Source organism: Oncorhynchus tshawytscha, linkage group LG14, assembly GCF_018296145.1.
Source record: "Oncorhynchus tshawytscha isolate Ot180627B linkage group LG14, Otsh_v2.0, whole genome shotgun sequence".
NCBI classification, from domain to species: Eukaryota; Metazoa; Chordata; class Actinopteri; order Salmoniformes; family Salmonidae; genus Oncorhynchus; species Oncorhynchus tshawytscha.
The window spans coordinates 10,135,818-10,150,897 of record NC_056442.1 but is presented as its reverse complement, the minus strand read 5'-3'; the positions used below and the strand labels follow the sequence as shown (position 1 = coordinate 10,150,897).

General features: G+C 44.2%; 1 pseudogene; it reads right to left on the bottom strand.

Moving 5' to 3' along the window:
- Positions 1-49: 49 nt before the first annotated feature.
- LOC112266516 lies at positions 50-13,710 on the bottom strand (annotated as a pseudogene).
- Positions 13,711-15,080: the final 1,370 nt, after the last annotated feature.

Here is a 15,080-nt window from a genome sequence, read left to right as displayed (position 1 = left end):
AAGCCTGTCTTCTACACATGTTGACACAAAAAGTCACAAACACATTAAATAACACGCGTTCACACATAAAATTGTATTTTTAAAATTGGTAACAGTATACATCACATATTTTAGTATTATTCCATATCCCATTATGTTACACAAAAAAATATTATGTATAATAATAGCCTGGGATTACAGCCTGTGCTGAAGGTATCCTTCAGTACTATGAAAACATTGTGTTAAATGGTGAGCACACAACTCCACTAACTTGCTCACCTTCCTACTGAAACATCGTACCAATCTAGAGCACTTGAATATACGTTCTTTGGCATTAACATTCATTTTATTAAATCAAATAAAAACATTAAAGAAAATACAGAAATTCAGCGCGGACAATTATTTGCTCTGATTGTAAACGAAAGATGAGAAGTTAATCTACAACCTCTCATAGCATACCTATGTAGCACATCAATACATTATCTCCAACTATGCACACAATTTCAGAGAAAAACAGACACATGATTTTTGGTTTAATCCAGATTTTTGGCCACATCATAGCCTTGAATAGGCAAATTAGTCAACAACAGATTCAAGCAGACACAAGGACAGTATCTGTATGAGTCTCTCAAACTCACACTAAACAAAACAAAACAAGAAATCCAATCTAAAACAAATTCCACTGAAGAGCAGAGGGCATCTTCAGAAGTAGCAGCCAAAGGTGACAGCCACTCCACATCCATGTTGTTCTCCATTCCCTCTTTTACGATGCCCTGTTTGTGATCCTTTTATGTTCTCTCCTCTCCTCATTTCTCATCAAAACTCCTCTGTGGGTCGTATCTAGTTGGCAGGAACCCACTGTGTCTCACCCTGAGCCCACCTCACAGCCCTCAGTAGCTGAACACAGGAGTCTTGCAGCCTGTCGTTCACCATCACATTTTCGAAGAACTAGCAGTAGTGAAACTCCATCTTTCTGGCTGTCTCCTCAATCTCCTGGAAGTCTTCCTCCTGTTGGGAACAGAATAACATGACAGTTGGTCACTATCTTAACTATGGCATGATGGTCAGTATTTCAACCATTTGATCACCATAGGGATGGCATATTATTACCAGGTATCTTTGGAAAAAAGAGGTTCAAACCGTGAGCGACTTCTTGGTCAATAAAAAAAAGGAGAAATGATAATAAAACCATAAGAGGGCTTACTTTGAAAGGGATGTTGACATAGTCATTTGTGGCGATCTGAGTGTCCTTTCTGGTCTCCTTCATTTGTTCTGCGGTGGGCGGCTTCACATAGATGATGTAGGCCTTGAGCTCATGTGTCCTCACTGACTGGATGGCCTAAAACGGGACAGTCATCATACATACATGTTTACAGGCCTCCTGGGCCATATACAGCGTTCCTCACTGAGTTCCCTGAATTCCTATCGGACCTTGTAGTCATAGCAGATAATATTCTAATGTTTGGTGACTTTAATATTCACATGGAAAAGTCCACAGACCCACTCCAAAAGGCTTTCGGAGCCATCATCGACTCAGTGGGTTTTGTCCAACATGTCTCTGGACCTACTCACTGCCACAGTCATACGCTGGACCTAGTTTTGTCCCATGGAATAAATGTTGTGGATCTTAATGTTTTTCCTCATAATCCTGGACTATCGGACCACCATTTTATTACGTTTGCAATTGCAACAAATAATCTGCTCAGACCCCAACCAAGGAACATCAAAAGTCGTGCTATAAATTCACAGACAACACAAAGATTCCTAGATGTCCTTCCAGATTCCCTCTGTCTACCCAAGGACGCCAGAGGACAAAAATCAGTTAACCACCTAACTGAGGAACTCAATTTAACCTTGCGCAATACCCTAGACGCACTTGCACCCCTAAAAACATTTCTCATAAGAAACTAGCTCCCTGGTACACAGAAAATACCCGAGCTCTGAAGCAAGCTTCCAGAAAATTGGAACGGAAATGGCGCCACACCAAACTGGAAGTCTTCCGACTAGCTTGGAAAGACAGTACCGTGCAGTACCGAAGAGCCCTAACTGCTGCTCGATCATCCTATTTTTCTAACTTAATTGAGGAAAATAAGAACAATCTGAAATTCCTTTTTGATACTGTCGCAAAGCTAACTAAAAAGCAGCATTCCCCAAGAGAGGATGACTTTCACTTTAGCAGTGATAAATTCATGAACTTCTTTGAGGAAAAGATTATGATTATTAGAAAGCAAATTACGGACTCCTCTTTAAATCTGCGTATTCCTTCAAAGCTCAGTTGTCCTCAGTCTGCACAACTCTGCCAGGACCTAGGATCAAGAGAGACGCTCAAGTGTTTTAGTACTATATCTCTTGACACAATGATGAAAATAATCATGGCCTCTAAACCTTCAAGCTGCATACTGGACCCTATTCCATCTAAACTACTGAAAGAGCTGCTTCCTGTGCTTGGCCCTCCTATGTTGAACATAATAAACGGCTCTCTATCCACCGGATGTGTACCAAACTCACTACAAGTGGCAGTAATAAAGCCTCTCTTGAAAAAGCCAAACCTTGACCCAGAAAATATAAAAAACTATCGGCCTTTATCGAATCTTCCATTCCTCTCAAAATTTTTAGAAAAGGCAGCAACTCACTGCCTTCCTGAAGACAAACAATGTATACGAAATGCTTCAGTCTGGTTTTAGACCCCATCATAGCACTGAGACGGCACTTGTGAAGGTGGTAAATGACATTTTAATGGCATCGGACCGAGGCTCTGCATCTGTCCTCGTGCTCCTAGACCTTAGTGCTGCTTTTGATACCATCGATTACCACATTCTTTTGGAGAGATTGGAAACCCAAATTGGTCTACACAGACAAGTTCTGGCCTGGTTTAGATCTTATCTGTCGGAAAGATATCAGTTTGTCTCTGTGAATAGTTTATCCTCTGACAAATCAACTGTAAATTTCGGTGTTCCTCAAGGTTCCGTTTTAGGACCACTATTGTTTTCACTATATATTTTACCTCTTGGGGATGTTATTCGAAAACATAATGTTAACTTTCACTGCTATGCGGATGACACACAGCTGTACATTTCAATGAAACATGGCGAAGCCCCAAAATTGCCCTTGCTAGAAGCATGTGTTTCAGACATAAGGAAGTGGATGGCTGCAAACTTTCTACTTTTAAACTCGGACAAAACAGAGATGCTTGTTCTAGGTCCCAAGAAACAAAGAGATCTTCTGTTGAATCTGACAGTTAATCTTAATGGTTGTACAGTCGTCTCAAATAAAACTGTGAAGGACCTCGGCGTTACTCTGGACCCTGATCTCTCTTTTGAAGAACATATCAAGACCATTTCAAGGACAGCTTTTTTCCATCTACGTAACATTGCAAAAATCAGAATCTTTCTGTCCAAAAATGATGCAGAAAAATGAATCCATGCTTTTGTCACTTCTAGGTTAGACTACTGCAATGCTCTACTTTCTGGCTACCCGGATAAAGCACTAAATAAACTTCAGTTAGTGCTAAATATGGCTGCTAGAATCCTGACTAGAACCAAAAAATTTGATCATATTACTCCAGTGCTAGCCTCTCTACACTGGCTTCCTGTCAAAGCAAGGGCTGATTTCAAGGTTTTACTGCTAACCTACAAAGCATTACATGGGCTTGCTCCTACCTATCTCTCTGATTTGGTCCTGCCGTACATACCTACACGTACGCTACGGTCACAAGACGCAGGCCTCCTAATTGTCCCTAGAATTTTTAAGCAAACAGCTGGAGGCAGGGCTTTCTCCTATAGAGCTCAATTTTTATGCAACGGTCTGCCTACCCATGTCAGAGACGCAAACTCGGTCTCAACCTTTAAGTCTTTACTGAAGACTCATCTCTTCAGTGGGTCATATGATTGAGTGTAGTCTGGCCCAGGAGTGGGAAGGTGAACGGAAAGGCTATGGAGCAACGAACCACCCTTGCTGTCTCTGCCTGGCCGGTTCCCTTCTTTCTCTCTCTCTCGGAGGACTTGAGCCCTAGGACCATGCCCCAGGACTACCTGACATGATGACTCCTTGCTGTCCCCAGTCCACCTGACCGTGCTGCTGCTCCAGTTTCAACTGTTCTGCCTTATTATTATTCGACCATGCTGGTCATTTATGAACATTTAAACATCTTGGCCATGTTCTGTTATAATCTCCACCCGGCACAGCCAGAAGAGGACTGGCCACCCCACATAGCCTGGTTCCTCTCTAGGTTTCTTCCTAGGTTTTGGCCTTTCTAGGGAGTTTTTCCTAGCCACCGTGCTTCTACACCTGCATTGCTTGCTGTTTGGGGTTTTAGGCTGGGTTTCTGTACAGCACTTTGAGATATCAGCTGATGTATGAAGGGCTATATAAATATATTTGATTTGATTTGACATGGGTCAATTGAGAACGAATTCTCATTTTCAATGAAGACCTGGCCAAGATGCAACTGAGGTCAACACAGAGCTAACTCCACAATAGGGCCAAGTCAATGATGAAGCCCCACTGGGGAAGAACCCCAGCAGGACTCACATGAGGCTCGATTTCGATGACACAGATCCTTCCACTGTTCAAAACATCCTTCACAGCGTCAAAGCTTGTGCTGTAGAAATGACCTTTGTACTCCCCATTTTCCAGAAACATGGTTTAAAACAAATGCAACACAAAACCCTGGCTTAATATCAGGTGGTCCACATCAATGTTATTAACTTACTTAATCCTCTTTGTCCCCATTCATGTGTTTGTGAGAGGAAAGTGATAAGCTGTTATTCAGTGAGTACTTACTTGTTGTTGTAAACCATGTTCTCAAACAGTTCTCTGTTGATGAAGTGATACTCTTTATCAGACTCCTCATGGCTCTTAGCGGCTCGTGTTGTGTCTGGAGCAGGAAGGACAAATATTTCAGATGACATCATAGGAAGAAGACAAGACGTCATATCATCATATCAAGACATCATAGGACGACATCAAATAAGACATTGATTGTATCCATGTCAACAATGGAAGAAAGTCAAATAGACTGTCAGGTTCACAGAGGTTAGGTGGTTTACTTACGAGGCACGGCCCCTTGAAAGGTCACTGGATTGATTTCGATTAACCGCCTGCGAAGTTCGCTCACTCCAATGCCAGAGGGACCTGAGGGAGAAGAACACACTTGTGAGGTCTCTGTCATGTCGTCACACATATTCTGCGCCAATACAAGTAGAGGCACACTGCCCATGTACAAAAACAGTGACAACATGAATCATACTGCATTATTGGCCACAGAACCATTTACGCGTTAGCACATACTCATGGCAGTCAATACATATTTGAATCTTGTGCCAATCTATTTGTGTAGCTGGTTAGTGCCAGACTGGTGAATTTACCCACCAGGGTGACCAGGCGGTGCTTGTCCTGCGGGTTGCACTGGTATCGTACCACCTCTTCGTATGGGTTGTTGAGGGCACTGTAGCAGCTGCCGGAGCAGCGGGTGTAGCAGGACTGCTGACTGGAACCAGTGCTTAGGGACTGGCGCCGGCACAGACGTAGCACCCTCCTCTAGGAGCGGGGGGAAAAGGGAGGGGGAGAGCATGATAATGGGATGAATGTGTATGTCACTAGACATGGTGTTGGAGTTGATTCTAATTGAGATCAAAGGAGAGCAAGTCATGTTCAACTTCTCTTAGCTCCTCTCACATTCCAAATTGTAATTCAGAAATGATTGAGATAAAGTGAACAGTGTTATAGTTGAGTGATACTGTATTTTGTATACCACAGGCTACATGAATAACTTACTTCAACAAAGACTTACCTAAAAGATTCAAAATCTTCCTCATCTCTTAGAAAATAGAAGAAAAACATACAAAAAAATCCACCAAATCTTGAAGTAAACAAATGAGTGAAACAATATGATTCATTGTAGAGGAAATTCGGGAAATCTTACCAGCTTCATCACACTTTTCATCAATGGCCATCAGGTCTTTCTCTGAAAAAGCCAAGTATGACAGATCAGTGCAAAGTCAATAATGAAATGCACTAGATATACAGTGCCTTGCGAAAGTATTCGGCCCCCTTGAACTTTGCGACCTTTTGCCACATTTCAGGCTTCATCATTGACTTGGCCCTATTGTGGAGTTAGCACTGTGTTGACCTCAGTTGCATCTTGGCCAGGTCTTCATTGAAAATGAGAATTAGTTCTCAATTGACCCATGTCAAATCAAATCAAATGTATTTATATAGCCCTTCATACATCAGCTGATATCTCAAAGTGCTGTACAGAAACCCAGCCTAAAACCCCAAACAGCAAGCAATGCAGGTGTAGAAGCACGGTGGCTAGGAAAAACTCCCTAGAAAGGCCAAAACCTAGGAAGAAACCTGAATGCAATCTCCATAGACAAACATTAGCAGTAGAATAGCCTTACTGAAGAGCTCCGTTACTTTCAACGTGGCACCTTCATAGGATACCTCCTTTCCAACAAGTCAGTTCATCAAATTTCTGCCCTGCTAGAGCTGCTCCAGTCAACTGTAAGTGCTGTTACTGTGAAGTGGAAACGTCTAGGAACAACAACGTGCCGCAAAGTGTTAGGCCACACAAGCTCATAGAACGGGATCCCCTAGTGCTGAAGAGCGTAGCTCATAAAAATCGCCTGTCCTCGGTTGCAACACACACTACCAAGTTCCAAACTTCCTCTGGAAGAACTGTCAGCAGAAGAATTGTTCGTCGGGAGCTTCAGGAAATTACTTTCCAAGGCTGAGCAGCTGCACACAAGCCTAAGATCACCATGCGCAATGCAACGAGTCAGCTGTAAAGCTCGCTGCTATTGGACTCTGACAGACAAATCTGGGTTTGGCAGATGCCAGGAGAACGCTACCTGCTCCAATGCATAGTGTCCACTGTAAAGTTTGGTGGATAAGGAATATTGGTCTGGGGCTGTTTTTCATTGTTCGGGCTATGCCCCTTAGTTCCAGTGAAGGGAAATCTTAACGCTACAGCATTCAATGACATTCTAGATGGTTCTGTGCTTCCAACTTTGTGACAACAGTTTGGAGAAGGCCCTTTCCTGTTTCACCATGACAATACCCCCTTGCAGAAAGTCAGGTCCATACAGAAATGGTTGTTCAAGATCGGTGTGGAAGAACTTGACTGGCCTGCACAAAGACCTGACCTCAATCCTATTGAACACCTTTGGGATGAATTGGAACGCCGACTGCGAGCCCAACATCAGTGCCCGACCTCACTAATGCTCTTGTGGCTGAATGGAAGCAAGTCCCCACAGTAATGTTCCAACATCTAGTGGAAAGCATTCCCAGAAGAGTGGAGGATGTTATAGCAGCAAAGGGGAGACCAACTCCATATAATGTCCATGATTTTGGAATGAGATGTTCGACAAGCAGGTGTACACATACTGTACTTTTGGTCATGTAGTGTAACAATAACTGCCTCAAATTGAGAACTGGCACCATAAAAAAGGATCATAGTTCTTACTTTCATTCACAGTGCTCAATTCAGGTAAGCAAGAGGAATAAGATCATTGGCATGTGTATTACTGTTATGGATATACAGTAATAATTGTTACCAGCTGCTTATAATTTGGTCTACAAGAGCTGAAAAGCCAGATGTAAAGATGAGTAGGGAACTCTACTCACAGGGTTTGATGCAGGCTGGTAGGGCTGAGACCACCAGAACTCTTTCTTTCCTCCTGAGCAGGTTGGTGGAGGGGATAAGTCCAGCGCAGGCCGAGGTGCTGGGTAGTTTCTTGGCCTGCCACCAGAGGGTGTCTGACTGGTCCACGATCTCCAGCAGGTCTCCCTTCCTGAAGTCCATACCTGCCTCGGCGCAGGGAATGGCCGGGTCCTGCTGGGGACTGTAGTCTGCCATGACAAGCACATACAGCTGGGACACCAGGAAACACAATACAACAGATAACAAGACACAAGGACAATGCAATGAAAATATCTTTACTACAACACTGAAGACAGGAACTGAGCCATAGGTTTTCTTGGTAATAGTAACCTCCTATTGTCAAGAGAAAGACTTTGGTTTTGGTGCCATTATGGTTCAATCAGCTTACATGACTTGTCTGATACTGTTACCAGGGAAGGGTAGGTCGGTAAACATGCCATTACTCACTATCGTCTGGTTGCTGACTGGTTTATCTGTGATGGGAACCACTTTGAACACGAGAGTGCCTTGAGACCGGGCCTGTGGGTCCAAAGACAGATAAACACACAATGTACATCACTGGTGGATAAAGACGTACTACAGACACTATCTGTGTTGACTGTGTGAAATGTTTGCATGTTTGGGCAGCCAGGCAGTGTTCTGCTACTCACCAGTGTCTCAATGACCTGCTCAGGCTCCAGGCCATCTACAGATTAGCCATTCACCTCTGTGATCCTGTCCCCTGCATGCAGCAGACCTAGAGGGAGAGGGGGGAGGGCACAAATGAGAAAGAAGAAACAGATTAAAGGCAGAGTGAGAGAGAGAGAGAGGTGGTCTCACCGCCACGGTCCGCCAGTCCTCCATGGATCATCCGTGCCAAAGATCTCCCCTGTTATCCCATTTCGCTTTATCGTGGCTCCCTAAGAGAGAGACAGAGGGGACATGAATCCAGGGTTATAACCTTTTCCTGTAGCTCTCATACATAGAGTGAGCTCCAAAAGTATTGGAACTTTGGCAAATGTTTAGTTGCTTTGGCTCTGTACTCCAGCACTTTGGTTTTTAAATGATGCAATGATTATGAGGTTAAAGTGCAGACTGTCAGCTTAAATTTGCAGATGCACAAATACCATAGTTGTGCATCTAGCTTTCTCACTCATCATTATTCATGATTCATTCAGGATTATCGTTAATCATGTTAGCATCCACATTAATGTACAAGTGTTTAAAAACATTATATTCTTATTTACAATACTAGTGACTCCAAAATGACACAATACATTATTTACCATTCTTCTATTGGGCACAGAATAATATGAAACACAAACATTACAAACAGGAAATGCATCCAACAAATGTTTAGACTCACAAGCTTGATGTAGTCATTGAATTTGGGACCAAATACTTCACTTTTTACTACTTTAATACACAAAAGCGAATGTGCAAAAACTGCTGTAATTTCTAAACGATTCACCCGATATGGATGAAAATACCCTCAAATTAAAGCTGACAAGTCTGCACTTCAACCTCATTGTATCATTTCAAATCCAAAGTGCTGGAGAACAAAGTCAAAACAACAAAAATTGTGTCACTGTCAAAATACCTTTGGAGCTCACTGCAAACGGAGAATTATCGCTGGGGTGGAACAGCAACAATGACACATTTGGCCAATTACAGGTTATGGAGGGTGTCATGTGATATGAGATGAAAACATCATGAGTCATCAAGGAATAATGGACATGCTTTATTTACAATTACAAAATGAAATCATGTGAAAATAACAGATGACATTCGGGAAACAGAGTAGCATGAAACACAGATGGACGGCTTGAGGATGGAAACGCAACAGTGAACATAGCTAACACATAACAATTGCGGGATGAATGGGGGGGTGACATGATGGTGATGAAGATAACAAGAAGGTTAAATGCCTTTTGAAGCCGAGATCTCTGAGGGAATCTTGAGGAGAGGACCATTCCCTGAAGCAGAGGAATATAAGATCTCCTGAAGATACCAGAACACCACTGTCCTCCTGGCTGGTTCACTTCCTCTTCTTCTTCTTCTTCCCCTGGCTGGAGCTGGAGCAGCAGCCAGTCTTGTTGTGGTTGGGGGCGGGTGGGGCAGGTGGTGGAGGTGTTGAGAGGCAGTTGTAGAGATGGGGTTGCTGGGGCTGGGGTTCCACATGCTTCTTTTGAGATGTGGGGGAAGCACCAACATGCTTTTTGGGAGACATAGGCGGAACCCTGGTCTTCGACCCTACTTTGGGTGACCCATTACAGGCTGGGGACCGAGGCTGAGAGATCTTCCCCTGGGATGTGGATATGCCATCCATAGAGCCAGTGAAGGAGCTGGAGGAGGAGGAGGAGGAGGAAGAGGAGGACAGGGAGCATACTCTGGACTGGTGTGAAAGGGATGTCTGAGTCTTCAAGCTGCTGGCTGTGTGTTCTTGTACCCTGGCTGATATGTTGACTGGCAGGCTACTGCTGCTGGTTCCTCTGTGTGGTTCCGGTGTATCTGCTACCGCCCTGCTGGCAGCGATGAGTGTCTGCAGTCTGCTCACCACCTGGGCCAGCAGCGTCAGGGCCTGGGCATTCTCCTGGACACTCTCAGACATGCGCTCTGTGGCGGCGGCCATCTTCTGCCCCAGCAGCCGGACATCATTGGTGCTGCGCTCCATAGAGCTGGCAGCCTGCTGCACCGTGGACCTCAACTCATCCAGGCTCTTCTGCTTAGCCAGCTCCACAGGGGGGTTGAGAGGCATCTCATCTACCCGCCGATGCTGCATGGGGCTGGGGGGAGCCGTGCGCACCCGGGGACTGACGCTGTAGCTCCGGAACCGTGGAGGAGTTCCAGGGGAATGGTGGTAGTCACCCATGGAGAGATGGTATGCAGCCATGCAGGGAGGGGTGAGAGTCCGGGGCTGGAGGGGTGGATCGTGGTGTGGGAGAGGGGACAGGGTGTTGGCTGACTCTCTGTCTTCGTCGCTGTCTAGCTCCTCGATCACATTATCTCCAGAAGCAGGGAGGAGAGAGAGGTTGGAAAAAGGTAATCTATTAGCCTGAATTAGAGTAGAAGTTCCATTGTGTTGTATTACAATGTACTGAACTGATATGTATTGCAGTGTACAGCACTGTACAACTCATGGCAGTAGATACAGTATTGCATCATATTGTTTTCAGGGTCTTTTCAACTGTAGTTCTTACCAATCAGGACAGAGCTACAGACCGAGGGGGCAGAGCGATTAAGACCTTCTTTCCAGAGTTCATCAGTCTGGTATGTTCTGCAGTTACTCATTGGCTTAAAATGTGGAGCGCAGGGCTTGCCCAGGGGTGGTGGACCCGCAGAAGATAGCAATTCAGCTGGTGGGTAGCTGACTCTCCTTGTGCTGGGCATGACTGGTCGCTCCCCGGGCACTACGTCCCCCAGAGTCCCCACACCGTGCCAGGGGCCCTCCACAGCCCTGGCCCCACCGTGGATCAGCCTTCGGCGGGTCATCTTCCTCAGGGTATCCCAGCGACTGCGGATCCCCTCTCCCGAGCTCCTCTTTCAGGGGGAGAGACAGGGCTAGACAAGATTACCTCTGTCTGAGACCACAGATACCTCTATAGCCCTGAAATAGGAATCTGGGTACACAGGGTACTGCTAAAACTGTCTGCCACCAGGATTGGATTTAGATTTGTTCCAAATGGGTTCCAAAAGAGGTCGCAATGTCAGATATGGATGGGTAGGAGCTTCCGAGTATATACAGCTTAATAACTATAGGAAAACATTTTGTGTTCAAATTGAGTGACTGGAAATTGTATATTTTGGTATCCAAAACTGACCCATCGTGACACTAATCATAAGCCATCCTGAAATGTTGAAGTATTAAAACCATCTCTACTACTATTACTCTGATTGAAGTCATCTGTCACACAATTTAACAATCAAACGAAGGACATGTTATGAAAGCATCATCTGCTCTTTCTTACAGCTTCTGTCAGGTCCTCAGGAGTTGATGCTTTGCATGCGGTGTGCATAAAATACAACAGTTCTGTAACCTTGCAATAAAAACGTTCAGTTGTATCCAATCCACGACTCACCAGCTGCTGCTTGTTCTTCACCAGACAGACTATCCTCATGGCCTCCTCATCGTCAGCGAGGTTGTCAGGGATAGGAGGCAGCACAGGGTCATAGTCCTTCTGGGCCACCGTATCATGGGCTGATGTCAGAGCCTAGGACAGAGCACAACTATTAAGTACATTCATTCATTCAGGCAGACTCAACACACATAAATAACTCACACAACCCAGAAGACCTTAGTTACTGCAACAACAGATACAAAGTTTAGGATCATAGGAGCCCTTGTTGCCTCAGGATCTCTCACCTGGAAATGTGGTCCCCTGAGGAGACTGTAAAGCTCCCTGGCCTCAGCAGAAATGTTCCGAACTGTTCTCAGGTCAGACAGAATCTAGAAGAGAAGCAGAAAGACGGGTTGGAACACAGACAGCAGCAGAGTAGACACAGGACAGGACTGACACTTCTGACAAGCCAAAGAGGGAAGGAGGCAAAGCAGTAGAGGGAAAGGTCCTACCTGTTGGATGAGCTGTGTTGTGTAGGGTAGGAAGGGAGCAGCTGACTCTCTCTGGTGTTGCCGCAGACACTCATACACCTGGGTGGTGCAGAGACAGAGAAAAGGTTAAAACCTACACCCAGAACAAGACAAGAGTATGGACAAACACAAGTCAGAGACACCCTCCACTCACTGGGTGGAGCAGAGACTGAGAGAACGTAGAGATATGGTGAAATACAGTTTTCCTAAACCCCAGATGAGAGTATATCACAAACTAGACTCCCAGACTAACTTGGAGCAGAGACTTAAGCCTTGGGGCGTTGAGGAGGCTGTTTAGGAGCTTTGCCCCGTTGATTTCCTTATTGATGGAATGTTTCACCTCCTCTACCACGTCAGACAGGATCTGCCTTAGGCCTGGAGGAAAACAGCAACAAAAACGTAAATCGTAAAGATGAACAACCATAGGATTATCACAACATACAGGAGAGAAGTGCATTGCCATCAGCTAGAGGTTGAGAGAGAGGATGTTTCCTATTACTGACCATGGTCACTCGGTCTAGGGGACGACATCACCCTCTCGGCTTCCACAGCCTGCCTCATGGTGATCACCCAGCACTGACTGCTGGAAATTCACCCCAACCCAGACATTGGAAAGAGAGAAATGAACAAAGAAAATTTTAATATAATTGTATTTTTATTTTTTTATAATCTTGCTTACTAAAATCTGAATGATAACATCTAATCTTCGTACACATTTTAGATAACAATAACATATAATTTATCCTGAATAAAAAGACTCCATGTATAGTACATAGTCATCAGTTCTGCTATGATGGATGTCAACGAGGTGTTAATAACTTCCCAGGTAAAAACAACCTCCACTGTCACACGTTAAAAGCCCTAGGGGTAATTTAAATGCCCTGAGTGTGAAATAAACTCAGGGTTCAAAGGTCAATGGCACACTTAAGCACTGTCTCTTCTAATTCCGTATTCTACGTGTTCCCATGTCCCTGTGTGGGTCAATGTCACCCATTAACAGAAATAAAAAACAATACTGGTGATGTCGTGTTACATCTTAAACCGAAGTATGAGCATTTTTCATCATGTTACTTGACGGATGGGTGCGGATAGATTGACGGATGGGTGCGTCAATTGACTCTACTATGTAGTAATACTTGGATTAAAAACAGTGGATCCCCTTGATGGGAAAACAATGAAAATCCTGAAAACTGTCAGAGTGAGAGTCTACTGTATCTGGGCTCGGTGCCAACTATAAAAGACTTAACACACATTCCTGCGTGCGCACTACTTACCTCTGTGGTCTCCTTTCTTGCAGTCCCTTTGACCCGCTTCCTCAACCCTTAATATTTAGCTCCAGAGGAGGATTTGTCATCTGTATAATACAGTTCACCGATTTTTGCCGCAGAGTGAGAATCCCCAGGGGATCTGCTGGTAACAGGTCTGTGCTTTTACTACGTAGCGAGCCGGAAAGAAAGGAGAGAAGAACGTAATCCTCTCTCTACCCCAGTTAATCCTGGGCGAGCCGTTGTCTCTCGCTCTCCGGAAGTGACAGAAGCGTGTCCAACCTGCTGCTGGCCTGTCCAAGGCTATGATACAGCTCCCAAAGCTTCAACTCTTTCTGCTTATAAAACCCGCCAGACCGTGGCCCGATAAAGCTGGCACCCTTTCCCCTATACAGTGCACTACTTTTGACCAGAGCCCTATGGGCCCTGGAGGGCTCTGGTCAACAGTTGTGCCCTATATAGGGAATAGGGTGCATTTGGGACGAAACCATGGCCACACAGCTACCATGTGTTGAATAAAGGGAAAAGAGGGGATATCCCACAGTGTGTAATTAAACACATCACTGTACTGAGCTCCCAACAGCTGGAGGAGATGGGGACAGAACATGATGATGTCATTATATACTTTAGTACCCTACAACTACTTTTGCTTCTCTAACCATACAAATGATCATGGAAGTCTGCCGCACACTCGTCTCCTTGCTGTGGATTTATTAGACTTATTTGATCAGAAACTGGTGGCCGATGGTGATTTTTGAAGTAATCTGCCAGGGGAAAAAATCTGATTTCATGTTGAGGACAATCCAGAATTGATTTTAGAGATGAACTTTAACCTAAGATTATCTTGCTGCACTGTAAAAAGCTTTGGCTTTAAAATTCTTATTTTTGTATTGTCATTAATTTACCCTCCGTCTGGGTAGCTTTTTAGGAAGAGAAATAGGTCAAAGCTAGAGGATTATCAGCAGCACTAGAGATATTTACGAAATAGTCATCTTTGTCCTCTAATGTGACTGTTAAAACCAAAGCATTATTATTATCACGTTTATTTGTAAGGGATCGTGTACAACATTCCATTGCACAAGATTTAGCTAGATAGCTAATTTTCATCTGTAGTCCTTGGGCAGAAAACAATCAACATTAATACATCAATACAATGCTACAGTATACCACACTATAAATATAAATATAAATAAATATATATATATATATATACACACATATATATATATATACACACACACACAGTACCAGTCAAATTAAAATATATTTAATAAATATATTTAATAAATTAAAATATATTTAATATTTGAGATTCTTCAAATAGCCGCCCTTTGCCTTGATGACAGCTTTGCACACTCTTGGAATTCTCTAAACCAGCTTCACCTGGAATGCTTTTCCAACTGGCTTGAAGGAGTTTGCATATATGCTGAGCACTTGTTAGCTGCTTTTCCTTCACTCTGCGGTCCAACTCATCCCAAACCATCTCAATTGGGGTGAGGTTGGGTGATTGTGGTGGACAGGTCATCTGATATGCAGCACTCCATCACTCTCCTTCTTGGTCAAATAGCCTTTACACAGCCTGGAGGTGTGTTTGTGTTTGAGTCCA